The sequence below is a fragment of the Dreissena polymorpha genome, chromosome 8, assembly GCF_020536995.1.
Source record: "Dreissena polymorpha isolate Duluth1 chromosome 8, UMN_Dpol_1.0, whole genome shotgun sequence".
Classification (NCBI taxonomy): Eukaryota; Metazoa; Mollusca; class Bivalvia; order Myida; family Dreissenidae; genus Dreissena; species Dreissena polymorpha.
The window spans coordinates 21,581,839-21,596,811 of record NC_068362.1 but is presented as its reverse complement, the minus strand read 5'-3'; the positions used below and the strand labels follow the sequence as shown (position 1 = coordinate 21,596,811).

At 34.5% G+C, this 14,973-nt stretch overlaps 1 long non-coding RNA gene across 2 annotated transcripts; it reads right to left on the bottom strand.

Moving 5' to 3' along the window:
- Window positions 1-8,638: 8,638 nt before the first annotated feature.
- On the bottom strand, window positions 8,639-9,174 carry LOC127843184 (uncharacterized). 2 transcript variants are annotated; one of them, XR_008032118.1, is made up of 2 exons: window positions 8,862-9,174; window positions 8,639-8,752 (listed from the first exon to the last, which is right to left on the bottom strand). It is a non-coding gene; the product is annotated as an uncharacterized LOC127843184 (long non-coding RNA). The 2 variants fall into 2 exon arrangements; XR_008032119.1 differs by having other exon boundaries at window positions 8,883-9,174.
- Window positions 9,175-14,973: the final 5,799 nt, after the last annotated feature.

The window sequence follows — 14,973 nt, the reverse complement described above, 5'->3', positions numbered from 1 at the left end:
CATCCTTTAAGAAGGTGATACAAAAACAAACTTCAAACTACAGTCTTAATAGTGTACTCTAAAATTGATGAAAACAAAATTATCCGTAAACGTATACCCGGTAGTTGACCATATGAACTGTAATGTTTTATTCAGTGATGGACAGTTTGGATTTATAGGAGCCCGATCAGCCAACCTCAGAGTTATGGACCACTGGGCTAGTATATCAGAGATCGAGGCGGTGAAATTGACACAATAAATACGGACTAAATGGAGGCGTTCGACAAGGTCCCGCACACACTTTTAATATATAAATTTAAAACATTTTAGGCAACTGTAATAAAGGGCCCAAGTCTATGGGAACTATTTCCAAAGTCACGAAGTGAAATTCCCCAGGGAACTGTTTTAGGACCCATCCTATTTGTGGTGTTCATTAATGACTTACCAAAATATGTGTACTCTTACGTTTTCATGTTTGCAGATAATACTAAGATATACTGTGAGACATCCACCAAGTCTGATCTGTTAATTCTACAGGATGATATAAATACACTTTTTCGAGTGGAGCAAAAAAAGGTTGTTTAAGTTGCATCGTGAGAAGTGTAAATTATTTCCAATATTTTTAAAAAAGACAAGATCCTATACTTTGCCCAAATGTGAAGGAGGCAATGTTTCTAAACTTGTAACTTGCTAATTTGATAAAACGCCTATTTATATAATTATATTCAATGGCGTTGTACAAAACATATATATGTACATAATATTGATAAAAATTAAGAGGTATTGATAATATTATGCAGCATAGAGAGTGTTGCAAATTAACAATGTGTTGGTGTAACAATAGACACAAAACTGAAATTTGATGAACACATACAAAACCAAGTTAATAAAGCCAAAATCATGGGATTAGTCAGACGATCGTTTAAATATCTGGATACTAGAAGCTTCAGATTATTCCATCGTTAGACCACATGTACAATATGCTAATAGCGTATGGAGTCCATCTAAAATTAAAGACATAGAGAGCATTGAAAATTAACAACGTAGAAGTCATCCTTTGAAACTTAAAACACGGATGTAAACGTGACGATTTTAAGAACTTTAATTTCAAATGAAACCGTATTGTAAACGTGTTGAATAAATAACCAAGTGCGGTCGTTATAGCCAAGAACACTGACACATATAAAAGACACCTGGACAAATATTGGATTGATCATCCTAAGATGTGTGACTATAAAGCTGAATATAACATAATTATATCCGGAAGTAACACATTGAGATAAGTAAAAAGTGAGAACGAAGAAGAGGCCACTATAGAGGTTCCAAACACCAGCGGGTGTAAACCACCAAAGGAAAGGTAACCTAATATATTATACACGTGCGGGTGACGGTACCACCGCAAACTTCGGAGAGCGTGTTTACTACCAAAAAAAGCTTAACATATGGCTAATTTGAATAAAAAATTCTAATTCCTCTGCATAATAAAAAGATAAATATTCATTAAATAATTGTAACAAGCTATGAAAAACACCGATCAATGTTGTAGTGTAAGGGATATCGGTATCAATTGAATATGCGTTTGTTCCAAATAAACAATAATTGTTATATTGAAACCCAATATAATTCATAAGTATAATTAACATTCTACACAATTCGTTATTTAAAGCGAGATAATACGATTTTTTGTGTGAAATTGTAATATATTGATAAAATATCTTACAATGACACAAAACACGGTGAAAAGGCGAATACCACAACTTTTCCGCTCACCGTCGAAATTTTATACTTATGACAAGAGCACCGTATCCTTCTGTCGAAAACATGGCCGCAAACATTTTTGCGAGCCCAGAAATGAAAGAAAAAAACGAGAAAAGAAGGTAAGTTTGTAATATGAAGATATTCCATCAAACGAAGTATATACTTTACACCTAATGCCGTTTACCGCATCAAAATTGAGTCGCTATTAACTTCAAAATAGTGAAAACAGTTTGAGCATGTCGGGAAAGAAGTGACTGTAATGACGCCAATAATCGTATTTTTTGCAGATTTTAAACTTTTTAAATGAAAGATTTTTTTTGTTAAACGGTATTTTATGGTAGAAGAATCAATATACAACACATTATGGCATGCTTTATTGAATATAACTTTGATTTTTACATTTACACGTGTTAGCAAGTATGCACCGCTCAACACTGACATTATAGAAATATGAACACCGCTCAACAATGTCCATAAAAGCACCGCATCTTTATGATTTTTTTGGCACCGCTTTATTCCGATATGTTTTCTTTCAGAAGGAAGAGACGTTCAAATATATGTTTGAACAAACACAAAAACAACAAGAAAATCAGACTCTTTCCTCCGGTTGCTGAATATTACAATGTACTTTGAAAATATTTGGTTAATATTTTATATTTGAAAATAATTGTGTTTTTTTTTAATACTTGACGGAAATAACTATATATGATTCAAACCCTTTACATCTCGTTAAAACGGACCGCGCTGTAATGTCTTATCTATGGAGACATGCACTCACAAGCTTCTATAGACAAGAATCAATATACAACACATTATGGCATGCTTTATTGAATATAACTTTGATTTTTTCATTTACACGTGTTAGCAAGTATGCACCGCTCAACACCGACATTATAGAAATATGAACACCGCTCAACAATGTCCATAAAAGCACCGCATCTTTATGATTTTTTTGGCACCGCTTTATTCCGATATGTTTTCTTTCAGAAGGAAGAGACGTTCAAATATATGTTTGAACAAACACAAAAACAACAAGAAAATGAGACTCTTTCCTCCGGTTGCTGAATATTACAATGTACTTTGAAAATATTTGGTTAATATTTTATATTTGAAAATAATTGTTTTTTTAATACTTGACGAAAATAACTATATATGATTCAAACCCTTTACATATCGTTAAAACGGACCACGCTGTAATGTCTTATCTATGGAGACATGCACTCACAAGCTTCTATAGACAGTCTCAAAAATTTTATAATTGTAACCCCTTTGTTTCTAATATAAGTAGGCGAGAGCATCTTTGGTATATATCTTAGGTTTTGGCCACAAACACCATATTCATATTTCAGTAAATTTAACCAATGCTACATCACTTTGTACACTCTATACATAACTAGACTTATTATTTCCTTCGGTAAGTTTTACACCAACATTTGCTTATACCTTTTCATAATCGTAGCTGGACATTATGAATCTGAAATCAATCAATAATAATTATCAATAACGATTGTATTTTACCACAACAATATAGATAAACTGAAACATGAGACTTAAACATGTGCCCTCCACGTACTGGAAAGCAAGACAATCGATCCCGGTGAACCTTTTTTGGTGCAAGCATGCCATCATTTTCATCAATTCTGGGACATATAACTTTTATAACTGGAAGATTATCGTAAATAAATTCTGCTCAGGATGGCTCGTTCTAGTTTATCATTTGAAACCATGTGCAGAAGTTAGCGATGCCACGAATTTCAGTGACACGGAACATAAATACGGTGTTTATAATCAGTGTTGCGCGGTGCATCGATATTTATGTAAGTGATGCATGTTTTCACCAAACAATTAGGCCTTTAACAGATATTGAAACAAACAGGTTCGTATGGCATGCTTTTTTATGTATACAATGATTTAAGTCTGTTACATCAGGTCGGACATATCGACAATCATCTCATTTTTACATTTTTCTCACAAGTACAAATGGTGTCGAGCGCGACACGACTTTTTGTAAACACTATTTCAAAGTCATGCTTAACATTTCACGACTGGTCAACTTTTAAATAGACGACATATTGGTTCAGAAATTCGGCGGAGTGCTTCGCTAGTGGCAATCATTTTGCAGTGTCTTATAATAAAACATTTTGTCACCCACTTAGCTGATATTGCTTCGTCCTCCATGTTTCTTTTCGTCAGAAGCATACGGTGCTATTGTCAGAAGTATAAAATTTTGACGGTGAGCGGAATAGTTGTGAAAATCGCCTTATCACCGTGCAAAATAGATAAGAAAAATTATACATTGAAGACGAATTTTATAAAATGCAGCAAAGACAAATTAGCGCTCCGAGCTGATTGTGACGAAGATATTTCGTACATATTTTCCTACAATTATGCACTCGTCTTTTTAGTTAGTGTTCGTGTGTCGTATGAATAGATATCGTTGTAGGAATTTAAAATGAACCGTTAAACTAAATTTAGATTCACATCGTACATGCATTATTAACATGCTGGCGAATTCGACTGTACATACCATACGGCCCAGACCATACGGCCCAGATTCTCGGACCATATGGCCCAGATTATCGGACCATACGGCCCAGATTTGCGGACCATACGGCCCAGATTTGCGAAGCATACGGACCATATCTTTATAAATATTTCTTTCGTTAATATTTATTGCGTGTTCCTTCAATTTTGTATGAACCAATTTAAGAAAATATTAAAATTGTAGTATTTCATGTTCATTAAAGCATGTTTTATATTATTTCATCGTGTAAGGATTATCGGACTATACGGCCCAGATTTGCGGACCATACGGCCCAGATTTGGGAAGCATACGAACCATATCTTTATAAATATTTCTTTCGTGTTCCTTCAGTATTGTATGAATAAATTTAAGAAAATATTAAAATTGTAGTATTTCATGTTCATTCAAGCATGTAAGGACACAAATATGGATACCTTTGTAAATTCCTTTATAGTTTGTTATAATATCGACATCCAAAATACACATCAATATCAGACACACATATATATATAGAATACTTCTAAACAAACACACATTGTGGCGTCCGTCAGGATGGGTTTATTGGGGGTTTTTGTGAGTTATATTCGTACAACAAGAATGGTGGCAGTTTAAATATATATTTACACTTCTGCTCCCTCTTTCGAGCACCGGGTGGTAGGTTTGGGTCGTTTAATTCCTCCAACACACAACGGACAATGACGGGTGCACTCTCAAACACGTCACCTCGAGCTGCCGCTTGTAAGTAATTGAAAGCGAAACACATACTAGCAACTATTAAAAATGATTGAACATTTTATTTAATTCTGTAATTAAAGGCGAAACACATAATAATAAAGAGTTCGATTAGTTTTAAGTCCTGTATACTTTCGACGTTGAGCTAATAAAATAAAAATGTTTGGACATTTTATGACAGATAAATTAAATATAATTACCTCTTTCGCGTTCTGAACAGCAGTGAGAAGGCCGGGATTTGCTGGGTGACTGTGCCCCCGTGATCCTTTCACAAACGCATACCCAGTTTGCTTGATGACCGCCGGACAACCAGTTCCCTTTCCTCGGACGCTACATCGCCACTCCGTCACACCAGAGACCAGGGTTCTCTTCAACACAAACGCATAGCCTTCACTGGATGCTAGCTTCCGCGAACCTTTCTTGGAACCACCATCCACCACAGTGTATGTATGTGTTCCATGTAGGTGTACGACATAGTGGACGGTTTCATCGTTGAGGTCACTGAAAGAAATCATTGTTGATTACTTTATATTAATTAATATGAATAATACCAAATTAATTTAATCAAATAACAAATAAGTATGCGATATATACAATAAATTGAATAATGCATATATAATGCGGGCTTGTATAAGCTTTATTGCGGAATAAATGCTGTTGTTGTTATATAGAACTAAAGTATAAAGTAGAACAATTGTAATTGCTGTTATAATAAGAAGTAAAACATAGGAATGTTGTTATTATTTGTATAGAACAACAAATATTTGTATTTGTTTGATCTATTATTGTATATTATAATTATGATAACTTTTTAATTTGTCCACCCAATTAATTTATTCAATTAACAAATGAGTAAGTGATATATGTATATATATATATATATATATATATATATATATATATATATATATATATATATATATATATATATATATATTTTTTTTTATATATATAGATATCATATATGACTATAGTGATACATTATAATGTATTGCTATAATATGATTTTAAACATAGGAATAGCATTAATGTTATGAATTTTTAATCGGCCAACTTACGTCTCATCTTCTTTTGACTCCATGGAACGCTCAGGGCGACTAACGTCAAACATTGACGTTGAATGATCTGCTCCCACCGCGTCCATAGTATCCCCACTTCCTGATTCTTCGTGCAACAACAGAGCAGCCTGTGTTGCTTCAATGCCCGTCGGTGCATCAGGCACCCGCAGTACGTGGACGACTTCATCTACATCCATGTCATCATCAGAGGTATCGTAGTGACGACACCTCATACATACGAAACGCAGTTCATCCTGATTTCGAACCGCTTTGTCATATACCTCCTCCGATATCCCGGTGTTTCCACATCGGATATGATGCCACCGTTGGCACTTGTCACAAGTGACCGCTCTTGAGTTGGAGTAAATTCTCCTTAAGCAAATCAAACATGGAGCGCGGGCATTTTTTTTCGAATATGGTACCGTACTTTGTCCATACTTGATATTTATATTGTCTTCAATAATAACGATTGTCACATTTTACCTTTAAATAGTAATTAAAGACGTGCTCACTCTATTAGCATTAGTGTAATTATCAACATCAATCAATATTTACGTTATAAATAGCGCACCAGATGTGCAAACATAAGCCGTTGTTGTCTACAATTATAACGATTATCACACTTTACCTTTAATTGGTACTTACAGACGTGTTAATCCATTAGGGTATAATATCAATTACTGTAATAGATAAGATCAATCAGTAGGTGTCATAAATAAGGCGTATCCAATATACAAATGTACGAGTCACTTATTCGAGTTTCATACCCCTATTGCAATTATAATATATTTCATCAAGCGGCATGTATTAAATTTAATAATTATGTTATACATTTTTATTACCGTTTTCACCACGCGGCATGTATTAAATTTAATAAATATGTTATAAATTTTTATTACCGTTTTCACCACGCGGCATGTATTAAATTTAATAATTATGTTATACATTTTTATTGCCGTTTTCACCACGCGGCATGTTTTAAATTTAATAAGTATTTATTTACAACTTTATTAAAATATATTCTGTCGATTAAAGTGAATGTTTGCGTGGTGTGTACTGCTTACATAAATAGTTGATGACAACATTCAAATTAATTTAAAATCTGAGAGAAATAATAACTATTTCATTTCCCGTGTTATTTATTTTCAAAAGCGAAACACATACTAGCATGTATTTATTTTTTTTAACACATTTATAGTACAATGGTAGCACAGTATTGTAGTGTATTCGTGTTTTAGAATAATGTACATGACGTAAAGAAACATGTGGGCCGTATGGTCCGCAAATCTGGGCCGTATAGTCCGATAATCTGGGCCGTATAGTCTGGGCGGTATGGTCCATGGTTTGTATGGTCCGTATACCGGGAGGTTAGTGCCCCTTGTTTGCGAAAGTGCCATGAAAGTTTTATCTGAATTAGAATTCAGATCTGACAAAAAATATCACGGAAGAGATGAACATTTTAAAGATGGGCGGACGTATCATGGATCTGAGGAAAATTATTCAGGTAAAGGCATTATTTTGTGATGCACAGAGTGTTACATGCAATGAACACATAAGTTGGAAAGAGACCAGAAAAATGCTTTGCATGCCTTTTTTGGCGCGAAAATGTAGGGAACGACTAACAGTAACACTTAAAAGCACAGGTACTTGAAAAAAAAAATGTTCTTATATATATATAATAAGAGTAAAGGTACCCAACAATGATTTCACAGGTGTATTGAATAACACTATGCAACAGCATAAAAGATCAAACAATGCACACATATGTTGTTGTGGTTGCCAGCAGGAAGCGTCCATCTATGATAAAACACCTTTTATTTGATGAAAATCGCCCAAGTATGTCCAAAACAGCCAAAAGTTTCACAAATAGCACCCCAAAATCAAAGTGTGTACACCAAATATCGGCCCCAAAATTGCCATAAAAAAACACTGTACAATCACCGAAAAATTACATAAAAGCACCGAATAGCACCGAAAAGCACTCAATTTCTCTTGATACAGGGCTTTCCTTTGACCCGAGCTCCCGGGTTTTGACGCTTGTAAATTACAGAAGACCCCTTTTTGACTCTTGAGAAAATTACGTCATGCGTCACATTTGACCCGGGGGAATATACCGACTTGCGTCAACGAGATCAAAAGTTGTTAAGACTAAGCGATAATTGGCTCGGGGCGGAGTATCTCATTTAGCACGCGCTAATCATTAACGCCCGTTTCCAATCATCGAAGCACAAGTCCACCCAGTGGCGGAGTTTGGTTAATTAAGAAATCTAGTATTGACCAATTAAAACACTGCTGGTTCGATGACGCGTGTATTAACTTTCCATTATTTATCATAGCGTTTGTGATCAGCTGTTTGCGGAAAAGACGTGTATTAAACCCACCTAGTTGCAATAATCCAACTCCCAGCTATTGACCCTCTGAGCTGTACGTATGTACTCATAAAAGCTCAGAGCAGTCATCGAAATTCAGATTTAAATCTACAAGCAAGTCGGGCTAGTAATATGGGAATTTGTACTAGCCCGAGTCAGCTTTTACTAGCCCAAACATTTTTTTATTAAAATGCAGATAAAAATAACATAAAACATCAAAAGAAGCATTCATTTATTCAACAATCTTGAGAATACATTAAAACTCTCTGATTTATTTCATCCTCATCGACCTCCAAGTCAGCTTCCTCATCTGATCCAGACTCTTTTGTATCCTGAAACAAGAATAAATTACTTTCACACATGATTTCAATCTAATCAAAATTATAAATATATACATACAGTTTAGGTACAAATTAGCAGAACAGTATCCCATATACCCACGCAAAAGAGAGAGCAAACCACCAGAAAATAGAAACTTGAGTTGGCGCTCGCTTTCCAGGTTTCGCCCCCGCGACGTATTTCAATAACTGTTCGGCCATTACACCCTCTGTGTACCGAACGCAACGCAAAACATTTATTTTCATAATAGTAATCCGGGAACCACAAAACCATGTGCTTCGGCTGATTGCGCAGCACATGTGCGCAATGTGTTAAATACATAAGCGGCAGTTGATATAAGCGGCTTAAAACTTTATTTATAAATATTGAAAATGAAAGTGGAACTCGTTTTTTGTTTTCTGAATTTTACAAGCACGTCGGGCTTGTAAGATTGGATTTCCTACAAGCCCGAAAGAAAAAATACTAGTTTTTTGCTGTCGGGCTAGTGCGAATTTCGACGACTGTCAGAGCATTTAAGAAGAACTATAAACCCACTAAAACAGAATGGACTCATCCGCGTCAGTTTTAATAATGTTCAATATTAAATAATAACATCCATATCCACAGAACACCGTAAAGCATATTTTGAGATATTTCGAGAGTATGGCAGAATGTTTTTCCAAAGCTGAATGCACTTATCACTGTTTTACTTCATGATTGCTCAGTTCAAAGACGCGCGAAAGTTATGCTGGAATATGTACTGTCTACAACGTCAAATTACACGCTTTGCATCAAAGTTGCTAAAAATAACTATAGAACCGATATAACTGACCTTGTGGCAAAGATACAATTTTTGCATGAGCTAATTGATTACAAAATACATGTAGGCGTAATAATTGACCGTTTGAGAAGGCATAGAAAACGGCGTGTTTGTCGCACGTGTTCAGTGAAGATGGCACATGAAATAATTAAAGGGCGTCGGAATTTTTGATGGGATTAAATACGGAGGCACCTTTATCGACGAGTAGAAATAATTTCCTTTTATAGTTTACCGATTTATATAGGCTATTGTGTTTAGGTACCACCCGTATGTTGTTGTTTTTTTTTTGTGATAGGCAGCGGAAATGTTTTTTTTTTCACATTTTGTATTTCATTCTTAATTTAATAGCCACGCGAAACGGTCAAACAAAGTTATTGGATAAAGTGTAATTGTGCAAAGTGTAATTGTGCTTGTGCATTCGGAAAATGTCGCAGAGAAACCTTTTCGAATTCGGAATCGGTAGTTACTCTGAAAGTGTGTGTAAGACGCCAACGACAAAGCGTACTTTAGATCTAATTGACAGTGCTCCTAACACCCCCAAACGTGCGAAAGAAGAACATATGACATATTACTCTGCTGTATACATGAAGTTAATGTTGTATTAGAATACATGTTTTGTATTTATTAATCATTGAAATATTGTGTTTAAATGCATAGTGTTGTAGTGACAGTAAAATGTAAGAAATAAATGTTAACATACATGTATCTTTTTATTTGTTGCTTTTTATATATTATATCTCAGTAATTTGCTTAAATTGCAAAAAATCATTGACTGTCCTGCGTTATTATTAGGACTCTCAGAAGTTTGATTTTGACTCTTGAAAATATGGTCCCAAGAGTCCTTGACTCTTGAGATTTGAGGTCTAAGGAAAGCCCTGTGATATATATGCAATATATCGTTTCTAGTGTGTGTTAACGGGTTTAAGTAGTTATTAATGGTTATATGATTGTATGTCTATACTACATTTGCCCAAAATGGTAAATATCAGCAATATACCGACTAGAAAGCATTTCATGTGAAGACCAAAAAGCACTCAATTTCTCTCTATATATATGAAAAATTGCGTTTCTATTGTGTGTAAACGGATTAAATTAGTTTTAAATGGTTATATTTCATGCTTATTTATACTACCTTATGTTTATTATGATGTATTAATGCCCAAAATAGGATAAATATCGGCAGTATATACCGACCGAAAAGCACTTCATGTGAATACCGAAAAGCACTCAATTTTTCGCTACACATATGAAAAATTGCGTTTCTATTGTGTGTAAACGGATTAAATTAGTTATAAATGGTTATATTTCATGCATATTTATACTACCTTGTGTTTATTATGATGTATTAATGCCCAGAATTGGATAAATATTGGCAATATACCGACCGAAAAGCACTTCATGTGAATACCGAAAAGCACTCAATTTCTCAGTATATATATGAAAAATTGCGTTTCTATTGTGTGTAAACGAATTAAATTAGTTATAAATGGTTATATTTCATGCATATTTATACTACCTTGTGTTTATTATGATGTATTAATGCCCAAAATTGGATAAATATCGGCAATATACCGACCGAAAAGCACTTCATTTGAAGACCGAAAAGCACTCAATTTCTCAGTATACACGGTAACTCCAATATAGCGCAGTCAATGGGGTCCAAGCCGCGAAACAGCGTTATAACGGATCCACGTTATAGGTTTTGAGCTCATTTACTGCAGGGCGCTATAAAAAAACAGGTATAGAATAGCCTATAATATAGGTCATGTATATTGCTATACTGTGTTGACGCAAATACATGCATATAAACCGAATCGTATCGATAACAGTATAAGCTTTTCTTATGTGCACATTTATCCGATAATCCAATAAAATTGCAACATCGCTTAAAAAATAATAATCTTGAACATTAATGACGATATATGTTTAAGAAATTCGTAAACACAACCGTACACATATATGCCATTTTCAGAAGTGTTAAGAGTACAGTGCATTATTGGGCAGAGCTTTCATTGGATGAGCGACTTTAAATTTAGATTGAATGCAATACGACTCATGTACGAAAAAATTGTTTTATTGCGTCATACGCATCCAAAAAACGTGTTTCCCGGGGACTTTCTGATACCGCGCGAAAATGAAAGTGCAACTCTGTTAACAATAGCCGGTACACTGCGTTCGCATGTAAATAAATCGTCTGCATTATTTAATATCTTATACACGAACTGAAAGATTAAATGACATAATACTAGAATGATAATGAAATGACAGAAAAAGTTGTTTTATACAGTAGGCAGCAGTGCTCCAGCTAGGATTTGAAAAGGGCACTTTCGACGCGCAGTATTTTGTCAAAAGGGCACTTTTGACGCGCAGTATTTTGTAAAAAGGGCACGTTCGAGCGCGCAGGTGTTTCTGGAATGCTTCCTATTGCATGTTAATTTATATGTTATAAATAATTGTATTATTCCCATTATTATTAAACCATTCAAATATAATGTCTACAATGAGGATTAAACTAATTACAATGTAATAAGAGATTTATGAATTATCATATGTAAAAAAAAAAAAAAAAAAAAAAATTTTTTTTTTTTTTTTTTAGGGGGGGGGGGGGGGTCAGGGAGGAGGTTCGGGGGGGCAGGGCGGAGGTTCGAGAGGGCAGGGCGCGGCGCCCTTCGATTTAGGCCTAGCTGGAGCACTGGTAGGCAGTATATTTCACAGCCGCTCATTTAATATAGTCAAACTGCAAACATATCAAAGTAAGAATGTTTCAATCGTTTTGAATTACTTGAATTGTATAACTATCCCGCTTGCACTTAACTTATGGAAATTATCGCACTGAACCGCTCTGATGAGGAATACATGTAATAAACACTGACACGCGAGTTTTTCACTCCTTTATTGACATTACACAACAGATTAACACCAATTAGCTGTCGGTGTTGTTTAACCTCGAGGCGATTATAATCGGTTCAACGGACGGTTGAATAAAGCAATCAACATGACTGTGATTGCCGCCATCTTTGAATTGTCTGAAAATACATGAAGTTGCATAATACGGATTTGAATCAGAAATCAAATGGAAGGTTGGAGAAAAAATGGGATCCAAGCACCCTCCACGTTATATTGGATTCAGCGTTATAACGGAGCGCTTTATATTGGAGTTACAGTGTATATATGAAAAAATGCGTTTCTATTGTATGTAAACAGATTAAATTCATTATAAATGGTTATATTTCATGCATATTTATACTAACTTGTGTTTATTATGATGTATTAATGCCCAAAATTGGATAAATATCAGCAATATACCAACCGAAAAGCACTTCATGTGAATACAGAAAAGCACTCAATTTCTCTATAATTATATGAAAAAATGCGTTTCTATTGTGTGTAAACGGATTAAATAAGTTATAATTGGTTATAGTTCATGCATATTTATACTACCTTTTGTTTATAATGAGGTATTAATGCCCAAAATTGGATAAATATCGGCAATATACAATGCCAGTTGCATAAATCTATATAACATAAACTACTCTTACAAATTATTTGTTTGCTCTTACTCGACTCACATGTATGAGATCGTCTATGAAAAAAAATCGAGGTAGATCGATCCCCGCTTCGTCGCGGTAATGTTTGTTAAAGTTGTTGTTGTCATGAAAACTCGTTGATTCTTAATGCAACGTCTTATTTGAACCAGGGACTTATACAAACAATGTTTGTATAGGTCCCTGTTTGAATGGACGGGAATTAATTAAATCATATTTTTAACTTCGCTTTTGCTTTATTTTGATAATTTAATCCAAAGTTTAATGTTAGCATGTGTTTTTTACTGGAATTGTAAACAAAGAATCAGTTTAAGTCTTCCAAAAATTTGCACTCTGTGTGAATTTACTGTGAGTTTGACGTCATCAAAGGAAAGCCACTTCCTGTCTGAAGCAATACAGCAACATATTTCTCGCCGACAAAATTGGCTTCCTTTGTCTAGCAATCAACATGCCGAACCAATCGTGTGTTTGTTTCTCAATTGCAATCCTCCAATTTAATAATTATATAGCACATGTATAGCTATGCCTTCGACTCTTTTGCAGAGAAAGGAGGTGGAGTCAAACAGTTAATTGAGCAAGTGTTTCAGCAAGTTGAGTTCCGATTTGCCAAAATTGCTCGGCCCTAAGCATTGAAACGACGAATACATTAATCAATTATTTTCTGAGATATACCGATTTGTTCCAATTTACAATCTTTCTGTACAGTTCTTAACTATGGCGGACGTGTTTACAAAAATCCTAAACACATATATCGTAAATAATGGCGTTTTTTTAATTGGATTATTTATACTAATTATCAAATTGGGAGGTAATACTTTTTTATCTAATATAATATCGGGTTTGTTTAGTATAATTAACATGTTTTACAATATAGTTGCGTCACAGACTTGGAAATAAATTTAATGCTGTCAAAATTTTACTGACGCTGATTTTCCTATTGTCTGTAATTTTTACCCGAAATAAATTTTTAGAAGTGCCCATAAAAGGACTGGTACATAAGGTGTCACATTGAAAAATATTCTTATGTCTGCAATATATGTGAACTAGTCGTCGATTGTACTTACTTGATTTTATTCGCAACTGTACTCAAACTGATTTTTTTTTTATCGTTTCGCTTGTTTTTCAGTGCGGTCGGGAATAAAATTAAAAAAAAAAAACGATTTTCTGTTTTTATTTTTTTTCCCATTTTCCTAAATTTGGGGTCGGCGATTTTGTTAACCAAGAAATATAAAAGTCATGGCTGAAAAAAAAAAAATTATTTTTTTATTTTAAAGTTTAAATACATAAGTTAACCTGATTCAGTGTAGAAAATATAACATATTGCATAATTAAATTATCTGTCACCTTGAATATATCCGGCGTTTTGCGTGATTTTTTTCCCCCAAATCTGGCATTTCGCGCAATTTTTTTCACCTCAAAAAAGGCCAGGCCCTTTCCCCAAAATCAGATAAAAACCCCTGAAAGTATAGACTTTGTGTAATTCTTTCAACAGTTCACATTTGGATGGATGTCTTTACTAGTTTACTTTGGTTTTTTACTTTTCTCTTTTTTCGGTTTTTGCCGCTAATACTTTGACAGTCATCAGTGCAGGACCAGCGGCTTTTTGGTGGATTTTCAGGATCAATTCCAAGGCAAGCATATGGTACTATTCTTCCTTCATCTCCATTGCCTTTGCTGCGCAGTCAATCATTGGTTCATTTGTTCCAAGGTCAATGCGACAATTGCAGTACTGGTATGGTGCAATTTTTTATGTCCCCCACTATAGTAGTGGGGGACATATTGTTTTTGCCCTGTCTGTTGGTTGGTTGGTTGGTTGGTCTGTTGGTTGGTCTGTTGGTTGGTCTGTTTGCGCCAACTGTAACATTTTGAA